This window comes from Pipistrellus hanaki (genome assembly GCF_964339955.1).
Source record: "Pipistrellus hanaki genome assembly, chromosome: 12".
NCBI classification, from domain to species: domain Eukaryota; kingdom Metazoa; phylum Chordata; class Mammalia; order Chiroptera; family Vespertilionidae; genus Pipistrellus; species Pipistrellus hanaki.
The window spans coordinates 33,385,364-33,411,922 of NC_140514.1; the positions used below are offsets into that span (position 1 = coordinate 33,385,364).

General features: G+C 38.7%; 1 protein-coding gene and 1 long non-coding RNA gene across 4 annotated transcripts in view; one reads left to right on the top strand and one right to left on the bottom strand.

The window, feature by feature from the left end:
* Positions 1-258: 258 nt before the first annotated feature.
* Positions 259-2,446, bottom strand: LOC311631012. Its single transcript, XR_014796498.1, has 2 exons — positions 547-2,446; positions 259-306 (listed from the first exon to the last, which is right to left on the bottom strand). It is a non-coding gene; the product is annotated as an uncharacterized lncRNA (long non-coding RNA).
* Positions 2,447-2,546: 100 nt separating this feature from the next.
* Positions 2,547-26,559, top strand: part of AFTPH (aftiphilin) — a 60,918-nt gene continuing 36,905 nt past the window's right edge. For all 3 annotated transcript variants that reach the window (XR_014796520.1, XM_084901064.1, XM_084901065.1), the window contains exon 1: positions 2,547-2,839. The gene's annotated coding sequence lies outside the window, so the exon portion shown is untranslated. The remainder of the gene's footprint in view (positions 2,840-26,559) is intronic.

A 26,559-nucleotide genomic window follows, 5' to 3' on the forward strand; every position in this document is an offset into this window, starting at 1 on the left:
TGAAAAGAAATTCCTAAAAATCAGACAAAGCCACATGCAAAACTGTTCGTCAAAATATTATTTATAATAGTGGAAAATATCTATGAGTAAGATAATGGATAAATCAGTCCATTGAAACTATGTAGGAAAGTAAAATTAAGGTTTTATAAAATGTTAAGCAATAGTAGGAAATGCTTTTAACATACTAGTAAGTGAACAAAAGGATACAAAATCAACTTACATGATGACTACAACTTTACAAAAATTCTGCACAGGAGAAAAAAAACAAGATCATTTATTTTTTCTTTTCTTGATACAAAATCTTAGCTAATGTAGTTACAGTCATAATTTTTTAAAAATATATTCTATTGATTTTACACAGAGAGGAATTGAGAGGGATAGAGAGCTAGAAACGTCGATGAGAGAGAAACATCGGCCAGCTGCCTCTTGCAACCCCCCTCTCCCCTCCACTGGGGATGTGCCCGCAACCAATGTACATGCCCTTGACCGGAATCGAACCCGGAACCTTTCAGTCCGCAGGCCGACGCTCTATCCACTGAGCCAAACCGGTTCTGGCTACAGTCATAATTTTTAAAAGGTAAACAAAAACAATACTATCATTGGACCCAAATGCAATGAATATACAATAGTATGTTTCTCACAGATTCATCATCTGAAAAACATTCAGAGATAAAGACTTTGCTTTTGCAATACAATTTCACAAGCATTGAAATGCTGTCTTCAGAATTATGGTAGGATTACCAATTACAATTGGTTGATTGCACTCACAAGTCAGCTGGACAAATAGTTCTATGTATAGCGTTGGACTCTGATTTCTTAATTGTCCTTAGTGAACAGAATTGGCTTCTGCATTTACCTGAAAAAAGTCATAATCCCATGTTATGTATGAAGCCAGGAAGATATTTTTTCTGAAAGCAGGGTTTTCTTTTGAATGTTCTGATGTTAATTATTTCACTTTAAACATTTTCTTGATATAGGTTCAGCTTTAAGATTTTATCATATGTTCTTATTATCCTAACATTTCTATTGAGTAGAGCTATCAAGTAAAAACAGGCATGTGTTCATCTAAAATAACTAATTTCCAGTTTCTACACACACTCACAGTTTTCTTTCCTTCTTTGGTAATAAACATAGATACTACTAACATATATATATGTACATTCAATCATGCAGCTAAAACCAGCAGGGGGCGAAATGCAATAGGAATAAATTTGACAAGCCATATATTAGTAGATTATTCTCGCTTTAACAATAACCAAAAAATCCAGCACGGCCACGAGGCAGTGGGTGGTACTCCAATGTAAAATTATGTAGTCTACGCATATCTGACAGCGAATGAGTTTGTAGACACATGCGGGTCTGTCCACGTTAATGTGCCTAGAACACTGCAGAGACGGGATGGACCATGATGAACTGCTTTTGTCCTTCTCTTCCCCGGGTTTGTGAAATTCCTCCACTCACAGGGATGGACACTTCCCGGTGGCCGAAGGGGGTGTTTTTCATCCTGTTTCTCGGGGTAGCTTGTGGAGCTTTGCTGTTGTGGAATGCTTTAAATTAGGGGTCGCGATCTGGTGATCGGAGCCCCGGCTCGTCACCCCAGACGATGACAATAACCTCCTGATTTTCACGGCGGCGGCGTCCTAACTATTCAACGATAAACGCCGGGGGGCGGGGGGGGGGGGGGAACTTATCAACACGCGATGGCCAACGGCTCACGACTGATGGTAGGAAAAGAACGTGTTATGACCTGTTGGAGAAACGCAGCAGTGTTATTTGATGTCTTTCATTTCATCGGCTATTCTCCCGCAGCATCGGTTTTAAAAAAAAATAATAATAATAATAACAAAAATAAATAAAAGACCACAGCCTCCATCCGTGAACAAAATCCCGTCTTTGAGGTGGTGGGTCTCCCAAGAAGACTTGTCCGTTCGGCGGCGACTTTCCCTCTTCCTTCCCCTCGTACGTTTCACGTACAACCACCTCTTCTTTATTTTGCTAAACATCAGCTTCCTCTTCTCTGTCAGATCGAATGCAAAAAAGAGGAAGAGATTCGTGGATGAAAAAGCCGTTTTTTTCGGGGGCGGAAAGGACACGCCGCTCCGCGCTCCACCTTGCTTTTTTAAAGATGGGATTCGGTATTTCGAAATGTATGTAAAATACTAGTAAATTTATTTGGCGAGCAGGAGACTTAGCTCGTGCTGAGCTGGACCTCAATAGGAACCGGCGCGGAAGCACCTGTCCCTCGCCCCGAGCGCCGCCTCGGCGGGCGGCGGAGGGCGGAAGGACGTCGCCGCCTTTCCCCGACCTCCAACGTCTCCGTGACTCCCCCGGAAGTAGAGAGTAGGGCAACTTGCCCTCACCCAAAATGGCGGCCGGCGCTCTGCGCGACGGCGCCTGCGCGGGGTAGCGTTGAGACACTAACTCCCCTGGAGTTCCCCCCAACAACACACACACACATATACACGCCTCCCCGGCCCCCGCCAGCGTCCGGCCCCGACCCAGCCACCTGCGCCCGGAAGTGACGTAGCAGCAGCGGTTCCCCCGCTGCATGATGGGAGAGTGTGTGGAGTGGGCGGGGCTCTCCGCGGAGGAGGAGGAGGAGGCGGCGGCGGCAGCGGCGGCGGCGGAAGAGGGCGGAGGGTAATAGGATGGGGGTTCCGCGGCAGCGCTGAAACTCCGGGTGGGCGTCCATGGCGCTGCTTCGCTGACAGGGCTGTGAGTAGATCGCCTTCCGCTCTCACCGCCAGCTCCGCGTCGGAACAGCCAGTCCTTCCCCGGGGAGCCCGTTCCTCCCCGGGCCCCTGAGCCATGCCCATCGCGGCCGCCCCGGACGAGCCAGGTAAGCGCCACCGCTCCTCTTCCCCCAGCAACGCTTTGGAGGAAGAAGGTGAGGGGACCCAGCCCACCCGCCAGATCCTGGCCCCCGGGGCAGGGGGCACCTGTCTGCCGCGGAGCCCGGGGGCTGCGGGGAGGTGCCGGCTCTGCGGGCCTGCGGGCTCCGGGCTCGGGCTCTGCCCTCTTCCGCGGCGGGTGCGGGGAAGCCGGCGGCGCCGGCGGCGGCGCCCGGAGCGTACAGCTTCCTCCTTGCCACCCCGGGCACCGGCCGGGGAAGTGAGAGTCGTCGTCACCTCCCCGGCCGCCGCCGCCAGCTCGCCCTGTCCCTCCGCTGCCACCTGCCCACAGCTCCGCGCCGGGCCGCTCCCTCCCTCCCGGGAGCCGTTGAGAAGTTTGGGGCTTTGCTGGGGCTCCCTTTTTTTCTCCCTCCTCCTCCCTCGTGACAGGTGTAAACACTGCCTGCAGCTTCGCCCAGGCCGGAGGCTGGCCGTGGCCACAGTGTGCTGCTCCCAAGGGTCTCTCGGAAGCAAGCGGATTTTTGAATTCTCCTGCGGGCGGAGGAGACGGCCCCCCAAAGCTCATGCATCCCTTCCCGAGAGGATCTTGTCTGCTCCCTTTCTTGCGCTCCTCGAGAAATAAACTGTGTCTCTTCCCCAGATTGCGTCCGAAAAGTTGGACCATTATTCTTGAAGCGCCCAGCTTGGCAGGTGCTCACGTCCTGCTTGGGCCGAGGGCAGGATGCAGGGTGAACGGTGTGGTGGGGCCCCTTCTCTTCTAGGAAAGGACTGAGCATGGATAGGTTTTTCTTTTGTTGGTTAATGCAAGTTGTAGCTTGGTTTCCCACTGCATTTTCTACTGGGGCCAGCCAGGGAAGGATGAACTCAAACTTGTGAATATTTTTTTTTTACTGGGGATAAATGAGACAAAAGCAAAGGTTCCGTTTCAAAGTTCTCGCTTTAGGAGAGGAGAAAAGTAGAACTTGAATCTTCCCTTTCACTGGCTGCGTTGGTACTCCCCAGTCTGGGGGGTGGGAGGGGAGGGGCGGGGGAGAGAGTTGAATCCTTTTTTAACATTTAAGTTGTTGCTTTCAGTTAACTTTTTAGATACAGATGTTTGCCAAACTCTAGGTGAAACAAATGTTTCAACATTATTGCGTTGATAAAATTTAGGCAAGTTTACATTTGTGCCCTTTGTCGGCTTAAATGTTCGTTTTTTGTAGTAATTTTTAACTCTTCCCAGAAGTAGAGGGTGGGGCAAGTTGTTCCTATGGAAAGTAATACAATAGTTAATAAATTATACAAGAATAAACTGTTTTTGCGTACTTACAGCTGTAAACCTATTTTTACCATACCCTGTGTATATGGTTAAACAAAGTACCTGTGGTAGTCTTCTAAATTTTGTCCATGAAGCTATTTCACATGGATTAAAAGACAGATCCTGTGTAAAACATCTAGCCCATTACATGGAACCTAGTAAATGCTATTTAGATCTAATTCTTCTGTTTATGTATCAGTTAAATATATTAATTTTCTAAATAGATATTTTTAAATATTAAAAAGGCTCTTGAAAGAAATTGAGTAGATTTAGCATAATATGTAGGGCATTACAATTTTGATGTTTTCTTGGTTTGTTTTTTTTTACCGAGAGACTGTTATAAAAATAATTCCATATCAAAACAAAGATAATGTGTCCATAATTTCATTGATAAAATTTTGCAGACTCCAATTGCCTTTATGAATATCATGTAGCTAGGTAAATCCTATTATAAAATATTTTAAATATTTATTTGTTCTGCTTACAGTTAGTTAAAAACTAATAATCATATATACACAGTTGCAAGTTCTTTTGCAACTTTATATAAAGTGCCTAACACTGGTAGGCACTACTTTTCTAAATGATATACAGTACATTAACTCATCTCATCCTCACAGCAACTCTATACGCTAGTAGGCTTATCCCCATTTTCTCCATTTTCCAGAGAACAAATTGAGGCAGAGAGATTTCAGTAACTTGCTTAAAGTCAAACAGCTGTTAACTGACAGCCAGGATATAATATACCATTTACATAGTTTTAACATAATCAAAAATATACAATATTTTTTTTCTGGAAATCATGGAATATGTAGCAAAAGTATGAAAATATACCTGGGAATGGTAAATGGCAAATCAGAATTAAGGTTACCTCTGGAAAGTTAGGGATAAAGGATCTAGGAAGGCCCAAGGGTTTTGAACCATAAATTTACTGTCTTTAAGTCTCAAGCTGATTTGGGCCGAAACCGGTTTGGCTCAGGTCTGTGGACTGGAAGGTCCCGGGTTCGATTCCGGTCAAGGGCATGTACCTTGGTTTTGGGCACATCCCCAGTGGGGGGTGTGCAAGAGGCAACTGATCAATGATTCTCTCTCATCGATGTTTCTAACTCTCTATCCCTCTCTCTTCCTCTCTGTAAAGAATCAGTAAAAATATATTTTAAAAAATTAAAAATTAAAAAATAAAGCTGATTTGGTAAAATATTAAGTTTCAACACAACTAAGTGGGTACTTGCTCATTCATTAAAACCCCCCCCCCAAAAAAAAACACAAAACTTTGTTGTATGCTTAAAATCATAATAAAATTAAAAGTTAAGGTTTTTGTTTAAAAAGCTATATAAAGTATCACTCTGCCTTTCAGCATGGTATATTTTAAAAGAGGAAAGGGAAGGAGTTGGTATCATTTTGTGTTGACTTTTAAAATTCAAGGAGCCTCTAACTTAAAAGTATTTGGATTAAGAAATGGTGCCCGCTCCAGGTTCCTCTAGCAGTTTCTCTTGCCTGGGCTCTCTAATTGCTGCCAGTGATCTCAGCAGCTCTGTATCACACGCCTAGTTTCCATTTCTGGCTTACCCTAGGGTAGGGGCTCATAAATCCGGATTAGACCTTTTCCCTGAGAAAGGTAAAGGTCTGAAACTATACAGTAGTAGGAAGATGGGGAGTCATGGCTTATTAGTTTGGGAGGTGTGAAAAGAGAAGGAAAATAGATTTAAGACTCTGTCCTATCATTTCTCAGTCACTACCACCCCATTCTGGATAACTTAAGTAAACCTTGCAAAGATAAATTGCTAATAAATTAAAGGTTGTATATGCTCAAAGCTTAATCTATAAGCAGTATTTTGATGAATAGTTCCCAGAGGAAAATCAAGTAGTAAATTAGAATAAATTCACATATTTACATAAATATTTATAATATGCTGCAAATCATTTCAACTAAGTATCTACTAACACCATGGTATTCTTTTCCTGCCATTCATACAGCAAATACTTAACTGAGTGAGCACTTGCTGTATACAGGCTTTGTTTTACCTGGTGATATGAAATGAACAATCAAGGGGAAAAAATTAGCCGTCATAGGGCTTCAATTTCTTATATGTGTGTGCACACACATGTTTGTATATGTGGATAGAGAAATGAAATACAGAGATGGCAGATGATGTTAAATATTATGGAGAAAGATAGGGAGATAGACAAGAACAAACTTTTTTACTTTGAATTGGGGTGGGAGGTTGGTGGTACTTAAAATTTTATATAGGATTGAGTTAGAAAAGGCTTAAGACATTTCTGTAGAAGGAGAAGAGAATAAGGGGGAGAGCGGTAAAAGAAATTACAAGCAGAAGAGTTGTAGCTGTGATCAGCAAGTTAGAGGGTGAGAGGGCAATGTTGTAGGGACTTTGTAGACAATCCAGCTATTTGGGCTTCTTACTCTGCGATGGGAAACCATTGCAGGGTTTTTGAGTAGAGAACTGACAAGGATCTGTTTGGCAAGAGTGAAAGCAGGAGATTGCATTAGGAGGTGGTTACAGTGATATAGCTAGAAGATGATAGTGGCTTGAACCAAGATGGTGGTGGCAACAGAGGTGATGAGAAGTGGTAGAACAGTTTCTTTAATTGGAACCTTTAAAAATTTTCCCATTGCTAAACTCAAAGAACTTACACAGAGGTGCCACCTTCTAAAATTCAAGGTCGTCAGCTTAACTGCCTTATTCCATCTCTCCTACTTTCTGACCAGACTCTACTGTGTGATTTCCTGCTTCTTGACAGTTGCCACATGCTTTATCTTTAGTGCCTACCTTTTCCTCTCTCAATTAAAATCCTTCCCATTTCAAATTCTTTCTCCTTTATGAAGCTTTTTCCTCATTTCAGCATTTTTTCCCTCTTCCCAGTCAAGTAAGATCTTTTTCTTAGAATCCTATAGCCACATTTTAGTTCATATGGTGTTTATATTCTGCCTCAGTAATTGGCTTTTACTGTTTTCTTGTATTGTCCCCCCTAATTAATTGTTGGTTTTTCAAAGGTCATGACACCTTTTACTCACTTCTCCTTATAGAACCTAGAGTTTTGTATATAGTAGATGCTCAGTAAATAGTGGATGTACATATTTTTTAATTTAAAAAAATAGTCTTTTAGTACAAAAAATACAGGAGCATTGTAGAAAATAGAAAAGAAAGAAATCACAATTTCACTACCCAGAGAGCTCCACTGTTAACAGTTTAGTACATATCTTTCCATGCATATATGTGCGTTTTACAAAAAATGAAATCTTATTGTACTGATGGCTTTATAGTTTTTTTGTTTTGTTTCAGTCTGTTAGTGACTCCTGTCATCACAGGAAATTTTCACCTAAACTAATATTCAAGGCCATATTCAAATTCTTCCCCAGCTGATCCAAAAATGTTGCTTTACAGCTGATTTGCCAAAATTAGCATTCACTCCATATTATAATTTTATGGTTTTTAAGATTATGGAAGGATTATATATATATTTTCCTTGTGGAAAATGTAAAGAAAACTAGTATTCCCCTTGATAGCAGAGGCCTTCTGCTTTAATGTCTGGCACAGAGTAGTACTCGATAAATATATATTAAAAGGAATAATAGATAGTCTGGCTGGCTTGGCTTAGTGGTTGAGCATGAACATGTGAACCAGGAGGTCATGGTTCATTCAATTCCTAATCAGGGCACATACCTAGATTGTGGGCTTGATCCCCAGTAGGGGGTGTGCAGAAGGCAGCCAATCAATGATTCTCTCATCATTGATAATTCTTTCTCTCTCTCCCTCTCCTTTTCTCTCTGAAATCAATAAATATTATATATATTTTCAAAGGAATAATATAAGAAAAAATTATTAGTCATCACACTACAAAGAGGTAACTGTTAACATTTTTATTTTCCTTTAGTTATTTTTTTCTTCCTATGGATATATGTCATTCACATATATAGGGTGTCCCCCCAAAAAATGTTTACACACCTTGAATAATTATTAATTCCAATGGGTTAAATCTGAAAAGAAAGAAACATCAGTTGAGCTATCATAAAAAAGTGTGTATACTTTTGGGGGGACACCCTGTATATGTGTATCTATATACACAACATATATTTAGGAATCATTGCATAGATTTTTACTCTTAAAGTGTGAGCATTTTCTCATGTTATTAAATATTTCTTAAAACATGATTGTTAATGGCTGTGTAGAATGCCATCCGGTGAGTTTCAAGTTTTCTCTGCTGTTTCCTACAAATTTTGGGGTTTTTTCCAGTTTTTGCTATCATAGAAAAACATTTCTGTGAACAAGTTTAAATGCAATATTTGTCCTCTTTGTCCTTGGTTATTTCCATAGGCCTGACACTTAGAAGTGGAGTTACTAAACCAAAGGGCAAGCCAATTGCTTTCCAAGAGGTTATATGTAATAATATTGCTATCGGCAGTGGTTGAGAGTAGCCATCTTCCTGTAATCGCCTTAGGTCTGTGGTCAGCAAACTACGGCTCGCGAGCCACATGCAGCTCTTTGGCCCCTTGAGTGTGGCTCTTCCACAAAATACCACAGCTTGGGTGAGTCTTATTTTGAAGAAGTGGCGTTAGAAGAAGTTTAAGTTTAAAAAATTTGTCTCTCAAAAGAAATTTCAATCTTTGTACTGTTGATATTTGGCTCTGTTGACTAATGAGTTTGCCAACCACTGTCTTAGGTGAACAGTAAATACGCAGTTTTTAAATTGTTTATCTGAATAATTTTTATTTAGGCTTTTTAGCAGTGTGGAATGTTTGCGTCATTTAAAAATTTTTGTAGGGTTTAAACTTGAGATGTGTCCTTGTTTGATGAGAGGTAAACATTGCTTAGTGCCATGCTCTTTTGAAAATAATTCTGACTCTGTTAGTAAGCTATTTAAGTACAAGAAATAGAATATTATTTTCTAGAACGTGTTGTCCAGTACAGTAGCCACTCTCCACATGTGACATTTGAAATAAGGATAGTCCAAAGTAAGATGTGTTTTAAGTGTAAATACACACCAGTTTTTGAAAACTAATGTAAAATATATAATAATTGCATGTTAAAATATTTGTGATACTTTGGGTTAAGTAAAATAATTATAGATAAGTTCATCTGTTTCTTTTTTAATTGGCTACTAGGAAATTAGAATTATATATGAGGCTTGTATTTAAAGTGGGCAGTGCTGCACTTGAGCATGACACTGACTTTTTTATAAACAAGAAATATAAAATTAACTTCATTATTCTAGAAAGTACTAAGTAGGTTTTTAAAAAATACTTAAGCCTGCCAATATGTTTTGCATAGTATACACAGTTTGCATAGTCATTTTTCAAGTTATAAGTGTTTGATTAAAAATCATAAGTTACTACAGTTCTTATGCTCTGAAAGAAATACTACTATGCAATATATGTACCAGTAAGAGGACTTGGGGGAAGGTGTTAGAAAACTTACCTGAGGAATCAATCCTTCATCTACTAGTAAGAATTAAAAGATGTGCCTGTCTGGAATGGCTTAGTTGGTTGAGCGTAGTCCTATGCACGAAAAGGTTTCTGATTCATTTCCTGTTCAGGGCACATATCTGGGTTGTGGGTTCGATTTCCCATTGTGGACATGTATGAAAGTCAATGTTTCTCTCTCACATTGATGTTTCTCTCTCCCTTCCTCTCTGTAAGCATGTCCTCAGGTGAGGATTGAAAAATATGTGGGAATGTTTTAGGCAATGGGAATGTAGGTGCAAAGGCCCTTTGCATAAAAGAATGTTATTGTCTGCCTTTCAAAAACTGAAAGAAATCCTAGCTTAAAGAATTGATAACAATGGGGAAAGAGGTGAAGTAGTGTAGCTAAAGAAATGGAATTGGGCTTAATAAACTTAGAGATTTTTTTTAAGGTATCACAAGCATTTTAAATGATCAGATTGACTTTTTTAAAGATATTTGGATTGAACATTCTATCTAATAAAAGAATAATATGCAAATTGGCCATCACTTCAACACACAAGATAGCTGCCCCCATGTGACACAAGATGACTGCCACAAGATGGCAAGCAGGGGAGGGCAGTTGGGAGGGACCAGACCTGCAAGAGAGAGCAGTTGTGGGCAATCAGGCCAGCAGGGGAGGGCAGTTAGAGGTGACCAGGCCAGCAAAGGAAGGAAGTTGGGGGCAACCAGGCCTGCAGGGGAGGGCAGTTAGGGGTGACCAGGCTTGCAGGGGAAGGCAGTTAGGGGTGACCAGGCTTGCAGGGGAGGGCAGTTAGGGGTGGCCAGGCCTGCAAGGGAGGGCAGTTAGGGGCAATCAGGTTGGCAGGGGAGCAGTTAGGCATTAATCAGGCTAGCAGGGGAGTGGTTAGGGGGTGATCAGGCTGGCAGATGGAAGCAATTAGGGACAGTCAGGCAGGCAGGCAGGTGAGCAGTTGGGAACCAGTAGTCCTGGATTGTGAGAGGGATGTCTGACTGCTCAACTAAACAGGCAGTTAGATATCCCTCGAGGGGGTCCCAAATTGAAAAGGGTGTGAGCTGGACTGAGGGACACATGCCCCTGGGCACAAATTTTGTGCACTGGGCCTCTAGTGATTAAATAATAGTTCATGAAACTTGTTTAGATGATAATGGCTGCTTAGACCAGAACAAGGGTAGTAAAAAGAGATATTCTAAAATTGAGGAGTTTATGAAATAAAAATCATTCTTTAGAGATAGTGGAGGGTGGGGAGGTCCTTAGTTTCTGGCTTAGTAAGTGGATGGGTGGTAGGGACACTCCCTGAGTTAGAGAGCCCTGGAACAGGATCAGATTTGAGGGAACTTGAACTCTATTATTGTTAAGCTAGGTCAAAATCTTAAGGAATTCAAGTAGAGAGGGCTAGTAGAGAGTTCACTTGGCTGGACTGAAGCTCAGATTTGAGGGTTGGGCCATAGGGATCAATCTAGGACTCAGTTAAAGCCTTGGGTAGATAAGATTGTGTGAGAATTATGAGAAGATATCCTGGATAAAACCTGGAAGAATTTACATGCTAATCTGAGTGTGTTTAATACTTATGAGAAAATCTGTAAAACATATGTACCAAACTAAACATCATTACAGTACAGGGGAATACCAGATTCCTGCAATCACATTAGATTTTGTATTGAAGGCATTACAATAAGGAAAAATGGAGACATAAGAATTGAAAAGAAAAGGTTCAACCAATGCACCCAATTTGCTTATGATGTGATGGTATAATATACCAAGAGCTTTCAGTTTTATAAACTGCTCACCAATTAGAAAATAGAAGTGGAGAGACCCCATTTTACAATGAGCAGTTGGAGAAGTAGGGGGGAAGGAGGTAAAATACCTAACAATAAATTTAACAACAAATGTAAAAACCCTACATTGCTACAGATTAAATTTTTATGTTAAATAAAATTAACAAGTTTTGGTAATAATAGAGGAGACCATTCCTAAGTCATACTTTCTTATTCTTGCAATGCTAACTTTAAATATTTTTCAAAGGAAGACTTATAGGAGTAGGATATATTTGCATGTGTCTTAATGAGACCATAGTTTTTTAAATGTATGAAATGAACGTTTCTGCCTCACCTACTCTCCCTAGTAGGTATTTTTGTTGTTTTATTCTTAGTCATTGCTTATGTTTTATAGTATTTTATGTAGCTTAGCATCTCCAATCTTGTTTATTGTGTGGATGCAAAAATGTTGACTTTGGAATATTTGCAGATAAAACACTTCTGCTGCAGAGACATTCAAAATGTGAAAATTGATGCATTTTCTTAAAGCTTTTTTTTTTTTTTAAATATATTTTATTGATTTTTGTACAGAGAGGAAGGGAGAGAGATAGAGAGCTAGAAACATCAATGAGAGTGAGTCATCGATCAGCTGCCTCTTGCACACCCGCTACAGGGGATATGCACGCAACCAAGGTACATGCCCTTGACCGGAATCGAACCCGGGGCCCTTCAGTCCCCAAGCCGACGCTCTATCCATTGAGCCAAACCGGTCCTGGCAAGCTTTTGTTTTTAGTAGCTATTTCTAAAAAGCAATGAACCTGTTGTCAAGAGATCATTTAATTCTTTTTACACTGAATGTTCATAATAACAGTTTTGTTCCTTTTTTTAAAAAATTTGTACCAAGAGTTTTAGCTATCAAATTCAAATTTTCTCTTACCTGAAACTCAAACAGAATGTTTGAATATCCACTTTTTACTTGTAGTTAAGACACAATTTCTTTGCACTCCTTTATATATTTTATTAAACTATTTCCCCTACATTATAATGAGCCAGCAGATGATGTGTTTCAGTCTCATTAGGTATCAGAAGTTGACTTGACGCACAGTGCAAGTGTTGCACCTAAAAACAAAAGTACAGATTTTAATCAGGTTACCTGCCAGTGACCTTGGTTTCTGGAAGTGTAGAAAAGTTTCTCATGTTCACATTTATTTCTTAAAGTTCAGTTGCAAGTGAAACTGATTAATTTTTTTAAATGTGCTGTATTTTCCCAATAATTGCATAGTATTTAAATTATATACATTATTATATCTGTCTCAAGGATTATTGAGGTAATTTAAATTTGATTCACTAAGGAAATTTTCCAAGTTTCATTTGTAAGAAAAATATTCAAGATTTAATGTTGTGAGCTTTTTGTATTTGAAGTCTTAAGAGTGTTAATTTCTTAGTGATAGTCTCAGGTAAATGTGTATGACAGAACTTCAAGAAATATTTGTACAACTAAATAATTGTAAGGGAAAATTTTTTAAAGAAAAAGAACTGTTTCATTGATGTACCTTTCTCAGCTCAGCAGTGAAGTTTAGAGAATTATGTCATCCCCAAAGTTATACAGTCCATAATACTTTTATCCTCTGGAGCTTAACACAGTGGTTCTCAGCCTTCGCTAACCATCAGAATCATCTTTGAAACCCTTTTTTAAATGCTTTATTCAGGTGCATACTTAAAATGTGCCTATTCTATTAAAAAAAGAACAATATAAAACTAAAATTGAGAAGCATTGGTTTATGGTCTAACGTGGAAACAAATTTGGTTCACTTTGTTAAATGCAATAACAAAGGTAGATATAAAGAAGGAGGCTTTATTCAGACAGTCTACCTCACATAAAGTACCCAGGCTTTAATGTTAAAGCCCTGCTTTCTATACTTACTCTTTATGGGAACTGGAACTGATTAAATGACCTCACTGAACCTGTTCTTTCATCTATATTTATAGATTTTATAAAATGGTTGGGATCAAATTATATAATCTATAATAATAAAAGCATAATATGCTAATTAGATCCTTCCAGACATCCTCCCAGATGACCTTCTGGGCAAAGCCCCAGCTACAGGGGCCAAGGCAGAGGTGGCTGCCGCAGCGGCAGCGGCCAAGCCCTTTGCATGAATCTCGTGCATCAGGCATCTAGTGTATGAATAAGCACCTTGCACAATACCTATCACATAGTGACTTGATAAATATTGTTGCTCTCACTTTACAGAAAACTTCATGAGTGAATAGGGTTTTTGAAGGCTTTGGTCAATGGGTTCTCTGAACAGATAGGAATAGGAAATTAGAAAAAGGGGCAAATGTGAAAATTTGGAGATAGCATGGTGCCAGTGGAGGACCCAAGGGGTAGTTTTGGCTGGCTGGAGCAAATAAGGAATATTTTAGCCATATTAGCTAAGATAAGTAGTTTCAAATGGATTGCTGTAATCTTGGCCAAAAATAACGAGACCCTAAAATAAGGTATTGGTTAAGAGATGTTAAGGATTTAATTTGTAATTAATTTAATTTGGGGCAGTGGAATATAAAAGGGGGAGCAGTCAGGGTAGTTTTTTTTTCTGGACTTAAAATTCAGAATATCATATAGAAACAAATGGTTTCGGAGTGTTTTTTCAGTAGAGGTTAACGTCAGTTTTGGAATTGGAGAATATGATATGACTTTGGGACATTCAGGTAAAGATATTCGAAAAGGCATTTGGGTAGACAGATCTGGAGTTTGGGCAGCCTACAGGTAGAGCGAGGTTTGAGCATTACGGGCATATAAAAACAGAAGCTGGATGAGATCTCACAGGGATAAGGACATAGGGAAGCCAAGGCCCGGGGAAGACTGACACTTATGAGTCAGGCAGAAGAAGCAGATCCATTCAAGGAGGAAAAAGAACAGATATAATAGGTAGGAGGAGAATTAAGAAGGAATGCCTCTCAAAGTGATTTTTTTCACTTAAAAAATGTATTTTAGACACTATTAGTCATATTAGTATACAGTTTTATCGCTTTTTAAAATGGCGACACTTTTTATTTGCCCTACTAGAGGCCCGGTGCAGCCTGGCCTGCACCCTCTCCAATCTGGGACCCCTCGGGGGATGGTCCGACTGCTTTGTGGGATTGGGCCTAAACCGGCAGTTGGATATCGCTCTCGCAATCCAGGACCGCTGACTCCTAACCATTCACCTGCCTGCCTGCCTGATCTCTCCTAATCACTCTGCCTGCCTGCCTGCCTGCCTGATCTCTCCTAAACGCCCTCCACTGCTGGTCTGATGGCCCCTAACGGCCCTCCCCTGCCAGCCTGATCGCCCCTAACTGCCCTCCTCTGCTGGCCTGATTGCCCCTAACTGCCTCTGTCCATGTATGTATATGGAGGTCATCATACAAAATGTATTTTTTCTGTGGGTTACAGGCATAAAGTTTGAAAAATTTTGCTTTATAAGGCAGGCTAATTCTCAAAAAATTTCTAATCAACAGTATAATGGCACATTGCAAGTAATAAATGTTACCTGTTTTCCTTTTACCCTTTAGCCTTTCTACCAAGAGAAAGTAAAACTTTAAACCAAGCAATGACACTATTAAAAGGTCAATCAGCTAGAAATCTGCTTGTGATGAGAATTCCTTCCATAGTTTCCATGAAGTTATTGGTACAGGTAGATCCACTTGTGGCATTAGCTTTATATACTACACACGTTTACTATCATGAACACTATTTTGTAATGTGTTTATATCTGATTTTTCAACTATACAAAGCTTTTGTTTTATGATAAATCTTCCCAGGAATGTCATTATACGTTATTATCTGTTAATAATTTATGACTTTTTAAGTGTGGTTCATTGTCTGATTTCTTCCTGTTGCCTCACACGTCTCTAGGTCATTTTTTTTTTTTCTTCTCAGTCAGCGGATGGTCAAGAAACAAAGTAAAACTAATAGCACTTGACATAATTTATGAGATAAATCTTTTGTTACATAGGTCATATTTTAAGGCCAAATTTGTAAGTTTTAGGTTATCTAAGATGTTGCCTGCTTCCTTCCTCGTTAGCCCAGATAATTGAATTTAACTGCATTTAGATATAATTTTATAACTTTTAGTAGATGTTTTCTTTAAAAAATGAGTTGCTCTCACCGTAGACATTTATAATAAAGAGTTGCACTGTCTGAGGAAGGGAATCTGCCAAGGCCTGCCAGGGGGTACATATTTTAGTTACAGAATAGAGTGGTGTCTTTAATTTTCAAAGTCCACAAAGTGGGTTTCCCTGTTTGTTTTTCCAAAAAATTCCCTGGGCTCTTGAGGTTTAACTCATCAGTCTTGACCAGAATGCTAATTTAAAACTTTACAGCAAGAAATGTCTTTCAAAGCATGTTAGCTATTCACGTCAGCTGATTTCAAAATCTGTGGGAAAATTTACATGAAGTACTAAAGAAAGTTGCTGGGAACAAAGAATAAAAGCAAGGGAAATCATATGGGCTGTACAGAGTAGTGTCACACTCTGGTGACACCAGCTGACACCTCCACTTATTCTGAGGAATTGACTCAAGTCAAAGCACATATTCACGTTAGCTAGTAGTTTGTTAAAAATATATGAATAAATTGTCCTTTAGCTGGTTTTATTTTCTTGGCTTGCATGTGAGTAACACCCTTCTCAATATATTCTTTCTTCAGATAACATTGCAGCACAAATGATTGGACTTGTTTTCTTGCATGTGTCACATTTCAGGCCAGCCTCTCTCAGATCACATTTACCTAGATTGAATTTGGAAATTTCCTCATTTATTTGGTGGAATAGAGCTAGGGTTCCAGAGTAGAGTTATAGAAAGATAGTGTGTTGAGGGAAAGGGGGTGGCAATTCAAGAGTGGCCAGTGGAATAAATGCCCCGGCAAGAACAATAATACGGTGAAGTGTTCAGTTCCTACTATGAGCTAGGCCCTTAGGATGGTTTTTCAACATCAGAGGCCTATCTATGTCCACACATTTCCAGTCTTTTGAGTTCAAGTAAAGTAACTCATACAAGAGCGGTTTCGGTGGAATGCTGGGTTGAGGAGTAAGTGGGAGGTTAGGAAGTAGAGATAGTGAACAGACAGCTCTTTCAAGAAGCTCCGTGGTGAGGAGAGCTAGAAGAACACGGAAGGAAGGGATTTGTTTTGTTTTGATCTGATTTGTTTGAGGATGGTAGAGTCTTGAACATTTATAGGCTGGTGAGAAAGCATCAGTAGTAATGAAGAAATTCAAAGAGCCCCCTGAACAAGCAATTGAGAAATCAATGGTATGTCCCGGGGTTATCTCTGGACAATATTGTGGGTATAAGCACGCTTTTAGTGAAGGGCATGAAATTGAAGTAGTTTCTGCTTTTAGATTGTAAAGTTTTGGAAATGTTAGGGTGGAAATTACAGTGGCTAATTCATTTTGCAATAATATAACAAAGGCAAAGAATATGGGGGGTGAAAACCCTGTTTTCCAAGAACTAATGAATCTATCCTCATTGCTGCTTCTGTTCTTTTGCCTTTGTTATCAGTAGTTATCCAATGTCATTTATTCTAATTCAATTAGAAGTGCCTTGTGAGAAAAATAGTCAGTTGATATGGTGAGTTAAAGTTAAAACAATTTCTAATGTTTTTATCTTGTTTAATTTTGACTGTGAAACTATTTGTATTAATAAAAGCATAGGTGGTTGTCACGATCCATCACAATCCATCACCAGAAAGGGTGGGGCTTAATGCTGTATTTGCAGCGTGGGGGCAGGTCCCGGTGGCTGCTCTTCACCGCTCCACTGGAGGTCCTGCAGCCTGGGGGGGGGGGGGGGGTCCCGGCGGCTGTTCTGCATGGCTTCCTTCTGCCGGGCTTCCCGCAGCCCCACATGTGCTGCAGAGGTGGGACCCCCGGCTCTGGCCTACCTCTTTGGGGCAATCTATCGAGGACCCCTGGATGGATGGGCAGGGCCTACGTCTTTGGGGTGATTGATCTCGGGGCTCCTGCACTGTGAGAGGGCACGGGCACAGCCTAGGTTGGGGAACCCCTCTTACCCCCACCCCCAACCCCGTGCACCAGGCCACTAGTAAAAACATAAGTAAACTGGCTTAAGGATTTGCAGAGAAGGCGAAAATATACAGTAAAGGAAAAGTTCTTATTAATGTTTGAAAACTAGCTTCTATAAAATGATAACTCATTGCTGTTTAGCAACATACACTGTATATTGCTGCTCATATTGTCATTCATATTATGTATTCGTACTTTTGTGAATCATCCTTATTGATATCAAAACCAAGAAGATAAAAACTTCACTCTATTTTTACTGCTATGTACATTAATATTGAAACAAGAGATTCACTTATTGACATTTTTGTTGTTTATACTTTCTTCATCTTAGTTTGTAAGCACCTTTTTCTCTCCAAGTTTTTTGGAAGTTTCAGAAACCTTTTTCTGAACAACTCAGAAATCTTTTAGGGAAGACTAATTCTAACATTTGCTGACAGTTATATCAAAAGTTAATGCAGTAAGACATTTTTCAGTTATTTTATTAGCTTGTGACTAATTCACCACCATTTACTAGTAATACTACTTTAAGGGATTATTTAACCTCTTCAAGGTTTTATTTTTTCACTGTAAAATGATGATAGCAAGTCCTACAGTATGGCCCTAGAGTAAGGACTAAATGAGATCATTAATGAGCGCTTTTCATAAAGTATCTACACACATAGTAAATATTAAATGCATACTAATTTGATATTGGTTTAAACAGAGAACAAAAGCACATGGAATTAGTAGGTTGCTAGTACTATTTTTAATAGATGTTTTAAGTAATACTGCATATCATTATGCAATTGAGGACATAGTAACATATTGATACAGTTGATACCTATAGTATCTTGGGTTTTAGTTTTTAAATTGACAAGTTTGAAGGAATTATGAGATCTCTGAAAAATATTTAGCTTTGGGATTGTGGAAGTTTAAGTAACTTTAAAGTTTGCAGCTTGTTTGAAAGGAGAGAAGATGGTAGTCCTAATAACAAACAACAATAAACCTTTTTCAATTCTTTACTAAAGAGTATCTCTTTTTAGGGGCTCTCCTTGTTTTGTTGGCTGCTGTGGAATTAATATGCTGAAAACAACGCACTCAAAAAGAGAAAATAAAAAAGATAATTTTTGTAGATACTAAATTTTAGAGGCATGAAACTTTTCAACATTACGGCTCAGTCATCTCTAGATGTATTGAAAACCAAATAATTAAGTAAAATCCAAATCTTCATGTGGCTCAGAAGTAGGGCTCTTCAGTTTCTTTATTTTATGACAAGATTATTCTTTTTAAACTTACTAATTTTTATTGAATTTATTGATGTGACATTTGTTAATAGTTACAGGTTTCAGATGTACGATCCTATAATACATAAGGTAAAATGACTCTTAAGCAGGCATGTAAACTGGGCAGATTCATTGACAATACATTTTGATAGTATCTTAAAACTTCAATGAGGATATTACAGTAATGATTTGAATAATTCAAACTACTACAGTAGCAGGCAACATTTGTAATGCAAATTGATGATGCTAATTGTTTATATAACATTTCACTCATTTTTCTAAAGAAAATACAGATTTTTTCTTTACTCACCCAAATGATTTAACAAGTGACTAATTATCCTCAGACATAATGTAATAAAAAGGTAATGATGTGTGTGTGTGTGTGTGTGTGTGTGCGCGCACACGCTCCTTTAAATAAATCTTCCTATTGTGGTTTGTACTATTTATATCAGTAGCATAACTTCAGATACAGTGATTTGTCTTTTCCTTTTTCTTTTTCTTTTTTTTTTTTTTTTTAATATATTTTATTGATTTCTTACAGAGAGGAAGGGAGAGAGATAGAGAGCCAGAAACGTCAATGAGAGAGAAACATCGACCAGCTGCCTCTTGCACACCCCCTACTGGGGATGTGCCCACAACCAAGGTACATGCCCTTGACCGGAATCGAACCTGGGACCTTTCAGTCCACAGACCGACGCTCTACCACTGAGCCAAACCGGTTTTGGCATCCTTTTTCTTAACTATTATCCTTCCTGCTTAGATTCTCTTACACACACACACACACACACACACACACACTCCCCATCCCAGTCCTTATAAAAGTAAGTTTGGAGTGAAGAGTCATCAGTAAAGCTGGATTGTGTAATAGAGGTATGCTTATCAGGCCTTGAAAGTTAATATACACATGGATGCTCTTTGTGCCCTGTAAAAAAAATATGGAAGTTTTTGTGATGAGTTTTTGGGCTTGTCTGGAGGGAACTCCTTATTCAGTGTTTGATTTTGGGAAGTTCCTAGAGGGCCTGCCTCTAGGTCTTAGGGAAATATGTAAAGTCCTTTCTATCTCAACCAGGCACCTTCTTAAAAGTCTTTATTTTTGTAATCTTTACCTGGATAGTATCTACTTCAAGGTACTGATGACAACTTATTGCATTATTCTGTAAAACTTCCATCTTTCAACAGACTGGTCCCTTGAGTTGGTTCAGATGTTATGATCTCAGTCCTTTCACTTTAGGTGTTGTTTCCTATTTTCTAGGGATTGGTTATGGATTTAGCAATAAAGTCAACTTCATGTATCTTTGGTAATGTTTTTCTTAAATGACTTTTTCTTTTAGTGATCTTTTTACTAGTAAAGTATATTCAGTCATGTGAATGTTTGTGCTAACTAAGCAAACATTGGCTTAGATTTTGTTAAGGGTAGATTATGATTTGAGCCACAGACTTGGTGAAAGTTAAAATGTGATGATAGTTGATAATTTACTCAGTGCACGGAATGTACCAGGTACTGAAGGTCTATTTTCTGTACTTCTCATAACAGCATTGAAAAGTAGGAACTGCTAGATTTTTTTTATAGATAGGAAACTGAAACTCAGAGAAAACAAACTCATAGTTATTAGTAAATGAGGAAACTGGAATCTAAACCTAGGATCCATTTTACTCCAAGTCCAAGATCTTTCCCCATACTATACTACTATCCACTTGAGACATACATATATTACCTTAAATCCCAGAATAAGGCAAGGCATAAATAAGGAAACTTAAAAAAAAAAAATAGAATGGTATATTTATAACTATGGTCATATGTTCATTTACTTGTAATGTAGCTGCTGTTAATCTAAGTATGTTGACTTTCTGAGAAACAATTTTTGTTTTCTTATTGATGTCTAACATACATATAGCAAAATGCACAAATCTTTTAAGTGTACAGTTTTTACAAATGTTTGTGCCTGTGCAATTATTACCCAGGTCAAGAAAAAATATGGACAGCTAGCAGACTCTTTTTTTGTCCTCTTCCAGTAAGTATTCAACTCCCTATAAGTAACCACTATTCTGCATTACCACTGTAGATTTGCCTGTTTTGAACTTCATAGAAATGGAATCATATAGCATGTATTTTGTGTGTGTTTGTCTGAGTTTTCACACATTATGTCTGTGATAGTCATCCATATTGTTGCCCATAGTAATAATAATGCCAAGTATCTCATTGTATTCCATTGTTTATTTATTCACTTTTCTGTTGATGGATATTTGCATTATTTTCAGTTAAGAATAAAGTTGTTGTGAATGTCTTGTACATGCCTCTCAGGGCATTTATGTCCTCACTTTTTTTGGGTATTTTTGGTACAATTTTAGTAGATACTGCCAAATAATTCTCCAAATGGATATACCAGTTTACACTCCCACCATTAAAGTAAGAGAATCCCAGTTGCTCTTTGCCATCAGCGGTTATGGTTAAATTTTTTGTTTTTGTTTTAATTTTAGCCATTTTGGTGGGTGTGTAGTGGTGTCTTTTGTGGTTTTTAATGCATATTTTCCTGATGACTTTTCATATGTTTATTGGCCTTTGGATCCTCTTTTGCGAATTCTGTTCAGATATTTGGCCATTTTTATTGGGTTTTTCTCATATTGATTTGTAGAAATTCTTTACATATTCTGGATATGAGTTCTTTGTTAGTTACATTAATTATAAATATCTCCCAGGCAGTGCTTGCCTTTCAATTCTTTTAATTTTTTTTTATGAACGTAAGTTTTTAATCTTAATGAAGTCCAATTTATAATTATTTCTTTTATGATTACTGCTTTCTGGATCTTGTTTAAAACATCTTGCCTTTCCTAAGATCATAAAAATAATCTCTGAAATTATCTTATAGAAGGTTTACTTAGGTTCACAATCTATCCAGAGCTTAATTTAATGTTAGGTGTTCAGTAGAATCATTTTTTTTTTCTACTTGTGTGGATGTCCAGCTGATCTAGCACCATTTGTTAAAAAGTCTATATTGTCCACAAGTATCTATCTCTCTGAATATGTGATTTCCCATGAACTAGTCTTCAGAGTAGAGGAAATCTGCCCAAATTCTCTATCTTCATGTTCTGACTACCTTTAAGATGTCCTATTTACTACTCCATCATGAGAACCTCATGTCTACTACTACTGTTTGTGTATACTATGGTCTGAATCTTTTTTGGATACCCCCATTACTTGTTTACCCCCGCTAGTAGTTCTCAGAATAAGCAGACATAAAAATAGCAAGTTAAACACACATCCTCTTTGTGCACGCACACATCCATGACTTTGTTCCAGTTGTAAAGAAAATAGATGACTGATCAGGATTCCTTGTGGTGCGAATAAGAAGGATGAAGAAACATTCCTTTAGGTTGCTATGTGCCAGGCACAGCAGGTAACTCCTCTGTCTCCTTTTCTTTTTCCTGTTAAGTAGAAATAACTTAAAATCCATATATTCTATGTTAAAAATGTGGATTTGTCTAAGTCAGGCTTAATAGGTAAATTCATTATACAAATAATACTTCAATTAACAGTTACTAAATAGGATTTCAGTTAACAATTATTAGTGAATTGGCTTGGACACAGAAGAATTTTCTGGAAAGTTTCAGACCTCCACACTGGCTGATTGGCATTCTTGGCTGAAACTTGGGAGGGGCACTCATAGGTTTCTGAAGGGTGAGTTGGGCCAGAGCCCCGACCTGCTAAAGGAGAATGTGCACCCAAGTTCTTCCCTCAATAGGTGACACAGGAATAAGGAAATGATCATAGTCTGGGAGTCTGATACAGCCTAGTACACCTAGAAGGAGAAAAAGGGAGCGTGCATTGCCAAGGTGTGACAGAGAGAAAAACTGCTCTCTGTGTTCTTGGTGTGGTTACGAAATCCTTGATACAGATCCTTGTATTTGCCTTAATATCTGAGTTTGAAATAGGCCTTAAACCGATAAAATATTTCATTTTTTAAAAAACAAAACATTTTAGAAAAAGCAGTTAACCACAACCAGGTTTCACTAAAACAAAGATCAGATGTTTCTTCAAGAACAAAGTGTTATGGGAATGTAAAATGGTATAGCATTCTGGAAAATAGTTTAGCAGTTGTTGGTTTTGGGATTTAAAAAATTTTTTTTTACAAAACTAAACATACACCTACCATAAGACCCAGTAATTATACTCTCGGGCTTTTATCCCAGAAAAAAAAAAGAGGACTATGTTCACATAAAAGCCTATATATAAATGCTCTTAACATCTTTATTATATACTAGAGGCCCGGTACACAAAATTCATGCACTGGTGGGGCAGGAGGAGGATCCCTCAGCACAGCTTGTGCCCTCTCTCAGTCTGGGGCCCCTCACTCCTTACCGCCCGCCGGCTCACTGCTCCTTAGCACTGCCATGGGGCAGGAGAGACTCGTGCAGTGCTCGCCAGCTGTGAGCCCAGCTTCTGGCCGAGCAGCGCTCCCCCTGTGGGAGTGCACTGACCACCAAGGGACAGCTCCTACATCGAGTGTCTGCCCCCTGATGATCAGTACCCATCATAGTGACCATTCATTCTGGTCGTTCTGCCGTAATGTTTGCTTAGGCTTTTACTATATAGACTAGAGGCCCAGGGCACGAATTTGTGGATGGGTGGGATCCAGCGGGCCCGACCCCATCACAAGAGAAGGAGATGGCAGGAGGTTGGCTGGCTGGTCCGCCCCAAACAGGGCCCAATCAGGACTGGGCCAGCTGGGGGGCGGGGCCATGGGCAATTGGCCAGTATGCCCCATCCCCAATTGGGGTGGGAGGGCTGATCGGGGTTCAGCAGCTGGCAGAGGGGTCCTGGGAGGTTAGCTAGCCAGCCCCAACCCCAATTGGTGTTGGGGGGGGAAGGCATTGGGAGCAGAGCTGGCTAGGGGAAGGGGCTGCAGACAATCTGAGTGGTGGGGGCTGACCAGGGGTGGGGCCTGCTGTGGGGAGGGGATATGGGTGGTGGTTCAGCTGGCCCTGACCCCGAATGGTGTTGGAGGGGCCAATCTGGGCCAGTGGCCTGGGGGAGGAGCCATGGAATGCTATTGTAAGAATATAACATAATTTGTATAAATAACCTCTTTGGAGCATTTTGTTTTACTTTTTTTTTTTTCTTTAGAATTTGTATAGTATAGCCAGATTGCTTTCTGCAAGCTTTATAACAATTTGCACACCCACCAGCAGTATATATGTGCCAGGTGTCCATTTCTCCACACTCTCATTAACAATCAGAGACTATTTTTAAATAATAGGAACTTCATAATTATAGAGAAACTATTAGAAGTCAAATTACCCTGTACACTAAACATTGGAAGGAGATAACAGGACTCTAAACAAGAGAAAAAAACAGGGCTTGCTTTATACAGGGTGTCCCAGAAAAAAATGTCTCCATACTTTAACAGCAATAGCTCACTTTTGAAAATGAAATTTATTTTAATAAGCACTATCTTTAAAATTATTCAAAGTATGAGTATACATTTTTGAGGGACACTCATATATCTTCTACTGTTTTTTTTTTCCTTTTCTCTTTAAATCAGCACAAAAAAGGTTTCTCAGAACTAAAACAATTATTCTTTGTGATGCTAACAATTTCATAATGACAATTTAAAGTAGGTATATTACAATGGGGCCTTTTACTTTTCTCATGACTTGTTCATTTCTTTCAAGTAACTCTCAGTGACTGATCAGTCATTGATCTCAAAGATCTGAAACCATTCTCTGCTAACCACCTGTATGACCTTTGGAACAGGTGATCATCACTTAGCCCCATTCTTTTCATCTCTAATTTAAATCAATATTTCTAAGGTATCTTCTCCCTAAAACTGGAAGATCATATAAAATTTTATTCTGAGAATTGGGGGAAAAAAAGTTATTCTTTTTAAGCTGCAAAACTGATTGAATTTTGTAATGAACATATACCTCGTGTACCATACTGGCAACTGTGAATTACAGGAAACACCAATTCATTATTTATGGGCTAATTTTATTGTAGGACTTTGGTTGTTAATCCTCCCTTTGCTTTTAATATTAGCCTGTCTTGTGGCACTTTTGACTGTTTAGTACAGAGGAACAGAATAAACTAGATATAAATTTAAGAAGTAAATGTATTTAAAAAAAAAAAAAGGACACAATAAACTAAAGGATATAGGAAGGATTATTAAATAAATGGGATTATGATAATTGCTTGGCTATTTAGGAAAGATTTTACTTAGATTTGCTTTAGATCATACACTAAAATAAGTTCTAGATGGATTAAAAATTAAATGTTAAAAATACATTCCAAAAGCAGAAGAAAATAAAAGTGACACTATTTACTAAATCTTAAACTTATATAATAATAAAATAATGAAGAAAATTATTAATGAGAAGATCAATTGGTTTGACCCCTTAAAAATTAATTTGGGAAAGCAATTTGGCAGTTTGTTTATTTTTAATTGATTTCAGAGAGGAAGGGAGAAGGTGTGAGAGAGAGAAACATCAGTTAGAGAGAATCATTGATCAGCTGCCTGCTGCACAGCCCCCACTGGGAATCGAATCATGACCAGCTGGTTCATAGGTCAATGTCAACCACTGAGCCAAACCAGCCAGGTTGCATTTTCTTAGAGTTAAACATTGTATCCCAGCATTCACATTCCTGGGTACTTAAGTTAGAGAAATAAAAACTCATATTCTCCGAACAATCTGTTCATAGCAGCTTTATTTGTAATTGTAAAATACAGGAAACAACTAAAATGTCCTACGTGGAGTGAATGGAGAAACAAACTGTGGTATATCTATATAATAGAATACCACTTAGCAATAAAAAGGAATGAACTATATGATGAATATTAAACTATTTTTGCAACAATTCTTATCCAAATTGTAGTGATGACTAGTACTCAAATCTAATCTATGTGTGTGATAAATATCCTAGAACCACACACACACACACACACACACACACACACGGGGGGAAAAAAACTAAACAAGGTGGTTTAATCAAGTACTATCATTAATTACCATATTATTAGGGGGAAACTTGAGTGGAATATACACAATAACTGTACTCTTCTTGTGTATCCTAAGTGATTTCAGAATTGAAAATTATAAAAAATTAAATTGTGGTACATGTAGGCACTGGAATATTATTCATTGCTAAAACAAAATGAACTATCAAGCCATGAAAAAACATGGAGGAACCTTAGATGCATAGTGAAAGAAGCCAGTCAAATAGTATGTACAGACTACATATATACATGACCCTAAGTATATAACATCTTGGAAAAGGGAAAACTATAGAGGTAGCAAAAAGATCAGTGATTTCCAGGAGAGACAGGGGAGCAGGAAGGATAAACAGGTGGAACACAGGATTTTTTTGGGATGAACAGGTAGAGCACAGGATTTTTTAGGGCATTGAAATTACTCTGTATCATACTATAATGGTGGACACATGTCTTTATACATTTGTCTAAACCCAAGGAATGCATAATACCAAGAGTGAACCCTAATATAAACTCTGGACTTTAAGTATTAATGATATGTTGATATACTGTAGGCTCATCAGTTGTAACAAATATATCACTGTGGTGGAAGATGTTCTTAATAGAGGCTACGAATGAATGGGGGGCAGGAAGATATATGGGACATCTCTCAATCTTCTGTGCTTTTGCTATGAACCTAAAACTACTCTAAAAAAAAATAAAGTATATTAAAACAAAGCAAAAGAATCACCTTGGTTAAAAAATTGAAAAGCAAAGTGAGGAAAATATTTGTAATAAATATTAGAGATAAAATGTTCATATCTTTTATTTATAAAGAGCTCATACAAACTCAGAAGGTAAGCCCTGAGTAAACTGGAAAGAGGGCTTAAGAGAACAAGCAAGTGCCCTCAAAGAGAATTTTTTAGATATA